We start from the raw sequence: 4,030 nt of genomic DNA, 5'->3' as shown, positions 1-4,030 counted from the left end.
ATATATATATATATATATATATATAGATGAGCAAGTTAGTGCAAGTATGTACGTTAGTGAAAGTGAAGTAATACAAAGTGAAAGATGTAGTCAAACAGATCTAGACTGTGTTTATAAGTTTAGCCATAAAGAATATATAGTTGCAGCTTTTATAGTGTAATAATTGCAAATTGTATAGTAGTAATAGAGTAGAGAAGAATAATTCGTCTTGTCAATTGGGTTCTAAAGTAACTGAACCAGCCTGTGTGAACGTATGATGTAAAAAAGAATTATTGAAAGCTTTGGATACAACTTTGGTAACCCATGGGGTAATGTAAGTGAATTTATCAGTGGTTGTATTGTGATAACAGAGTAGAGAAGAATAATTCGTTTGTTTAATGGGGTTCTAAAGTAACTGAACAAGCCTGTGTGGACTCTTGACAAAAAGACACGATTATTTATAGCTCTAGATACAATACACTGAGGGGATTAATTGTGTAATGAACATTTGTATATACATTTGACTTGTTTTGAATATATTATTTTGATACAAGTGGATTGTGTGATGTCTGTTTATTGTTGAAATATATCGCCAACAAGTCACAGACACCTACTGAAAATAATCCTGCTCATCCACGCATATGTAAAAACCTGGCAGAGATATTTCCTAATAGATTACTGAAGGACAGTATTGCAGCAGTATTCCTCCCCACCCAGGCAGAACAGGTATTATCTACTAGAAAACAACAAAAGAATAATGGCAGCTAGAATAAAATCAACGTAATGGCTTTCTCGACCACATGAGTTTGTGGACTGTGAGAATACTGTATCGTGTGATTGTGGCTAAGTTGATGTGAAGAAAGAAATTAGCAGTAATTATCTGGCAACGTGAGAGGAACTGGATAACGAAGAACTAGTGGAAAAGAACTTTAACTGCTTGGGTGTTCTCTCAGTTAGAACATTGTTTTGTTTTGTTTTTAATTATGCACAAAGCTACACAAGGGTTATCTGTGCTCTACCCACCACGGGTATCCGCAGACATACTGGGGGGGGGGTGACAGTCGGAACATATGGAATTATTTGTTTATTTATTGTTAAGCATAAAACTACACAATAAATTATTTCTACTGTGTCCATCGCGAGTATGGAAATCCTATTTTTAGCGATATAAGCCGTCAGATTTACCATTGAGCCACCAGGGGGTGTTTCCAGTAGGTAAATACACTGTAGAAGTTATTAAATTTGAACAGTTTTTTAGAAATATTATTACATCAAACGATTTGGAATATTTTAGGCCAGAGTTTTAGTCATATTAGAACTCAAATTAATGGTGTAACTCTCACTTGTTTTAAACTATAACAATCACTATTAACAATTTTCGAGTATAAATGCTTAAGAATTTAAAGCTTTAAAATTTATCCAAAAATATAACTATTGTGATCTCTAAATTGGATAAGGGTAAGTATTGTAATTTTAGATAAAGAAAGCCGAAGAAATTGTTTGTGACAGCACTATATTTGTGAAATTGAATCATGATCGTACTGATGAAAGGGAAGGTGAATTACAGAAGTTTTTGTTAAAATTGAAAATTAAAACTTTCTTAGTGGAAAATATTATTCAGACATTAGGTCATCATGTAGTCATCCTGGTATTTTTTTATGGATTGCCAATTGCTCATAAATAAGGACGTTCCATAAAACCGATCGTGTCTCACATTGGAACTTATAACCATGTCTAAGTAGGTTTTATGGTGGAATCTTTGAAAATATTTATCACAAATCAATACAACCTGAATGATAATATCGAATTTTCCGAAGAAATTCAACAACTCAAATCCAACAGTGATGTACATTGTGCGAGCTTCGATATTGAATCTTTGTATATTAATATACCACTGGAAGATACAATACAACTAAGTGTGGAATTGGTGTATAAAGACAATTCCAATGTGGTGTCTATGCTGAAATCGACTTTCTTAAACTGATGAATTTTGCCACCAAAAATTCACACTTCTTGATAAATGGTCAGCTCTATGATCAGATCGATGAAGTCACTATGGGTTAGATAATTGCACCATCCTTAGTCAGTTTATTTCTATGCTATCATGAAAAACAATGGTTGGAAAATTGCTCTCAACAGTTCAAACATCTCTACCACCATAGGTATATAGGTGATACTTTCACTATTTTTAGGAATTGCGATCAAGCCTTCCAATTTTTACAGTACTTAAACAGTAGACATAACCGCACAAGGTTTACTGTAGAACATCAACAAGATCACAAACTTCACTTTTTTTGGCTACTCTAACTTGTAACAAAGATAGAGAGTTCTAGTGTGCAATATATTCTAAGAAAACATTTACACGTTTATACTTTAATTTTGAAATTATTATTCCGAACGTTTTTTAAAAAAACTTAGTTCAAATATTTATTCATTGTACGTTTAAAATATATAGTACATACGAAGGTATGCACAAATAATTTGTTAACGTCAAGGATTTCTTGTATAAAAATATGTTTCCTATTGCTATGATTTTCAAAATAAGTTGTCAATATTTAAATAAGAGAAAATTATGTAATATTATTCCAATTAAAGTGTCTTAATACCCTGTTGTTTTTATGAATCAGCTAAGACGGATCATTCATCGAGAACACGCAAGCACGAGTAAGGTGTATTTTCAAACCTAACTGTCGTCTACAATCGTTTTACAAATTTAAGGACCATATTCCTATGTTACATTCGGCCTTGGTAGTTTACAAATTTACTTCTTTTTGTTATCAGCAAAGTTATATTGGCTCTAGGAGAAGGAAACTAATAACACGCATAAAAGAATACTCTAATTTCAGATCACCCACTATATCTCTGAGATTGTGACGTCACATCCAATTTGTTTAAGATTCTAGCTAGGGCCAATGATGAAAGAAGCCTCCCAATGAAAAAAGAATCTTCTGATTCACAAACTGAGGCGTGAGATCAAGTAGTTGAGTTGTAGATTAGTACTAAAGCTTTAAAATATGAAACATGAATATTCATTTTATGTTAACATGTTTATGTTAAAATTCTAAATTCTTATTTTTCTTCTAATTACTATGCAAAATAACATTGTAAATATGATTAAAATGACATCTAGGTTAAGTTGTCTAAGATGTTCATCTATTTCATCTTTCATTGCACATTTGATATAAAGAGCACAAGAAACTCGACAAGATGTTAAGTTTATAAAGAAAATTACCAGCGGTAGAGGAAGCCGGAAAAAGTATGTCTCAGTTTATTATAAAATAATATTTTGTTGAATGGAAAGTCTAACAACATTTTAGCCAGCTTTCTATCGAGAAAATGCAAATGTTTTATAAAAGAACAACTAAGAATTTTTAAGGACTCTGTGAATGGAGTTTTGAATAACCTTTTTCTGGTGGTTTGAAAGTAAAGGGAGTTGCTTACGAAAATATAAATAGATATGATACTCTAAGTTTAAAAATGCAGTTTACTGTGCACCATGTATTCTATTCGGAACAAGTGAACGAGAAAAAAGGTTATCCAGCGATCCTGAAAGCGACTGGTAAAGCATCAACGCATTTGTGTCATTTTATTTTGAGGGCAGGATCTGCTAACCATGGATGCACTGCCATGGCTAAAATTTTCTTGGCAGTACAAGACAATAGAGAGAAGAATGTCATCAAATAAATAAGGTCATATCATGATGAAGTTATCCAATGAAACATACTGTTACGTATTTGCTTGTTTGTTTGCTTCCGGTAGAAATTCTTTCTGAGGATCTTCAGCGATACAAGTCCTTTCTTGATTAAACCAGTTTATTCTTCCTTGATACAAACTTTTAGTACATAGAAAATTCCACAATCAGTACGTTTCTCGTCACTTTAAGCTTAACAACTTTTATAATACAAGCTATAAATCACAGCGATTCACAATATTGATAACTTCACTCTCGACGAGTGCAAGACACACACTTTACGGTTCACTAGCTCGAAGCTAACAGGATCATAAACTACACGGAACTCAAAGTAACTACTGTTCTCTCTTCATTTATATA

At 32.5% G+C, this 4,030-nt stretch overlaps 1 long non-coding RNA gene across 1 annotated transcript in view; it reads left to right on the top strand.

Moving 5' to 3' along the window:
- LOC111086692 overlaps nt 1–4,030 on the top strand; it is a 15,085-nt gene that overhangs the window by 10,403 nt on the left and 652 nt on the right. The window contains exon 2 of the long non-coding RNA XR_002611419.1: nt 1,437–1,441. This is a non-coding gene — a long non-coding RNA (uncharacterized LOC111086692). The remainder of the gene's footprint in view (nt 1–1,436; nt 1,442–4,030) is intronic.

This window comes from Limulus polyphemus, unplaced genomic scaffold, assembly GCF_000517525.1.
Source record: "Limulus polyphemus unplaced genomic scaffold, Limulus_polyphemus-2.1.2 Scaffold1329, whole genome shotgun sequence".
Taxonomy (NCBI): Eukaryota; Metazoa; Arthropoda; class Merostomata; order Xiphosura; family Limulidae; genus Limulus; species Limulus polyphemus.
The sequence above is the reverse complement of the archived record's forward strand: the minus strand, read 5'-3'. Positions and strand labels throughout refer to the sequence as shown.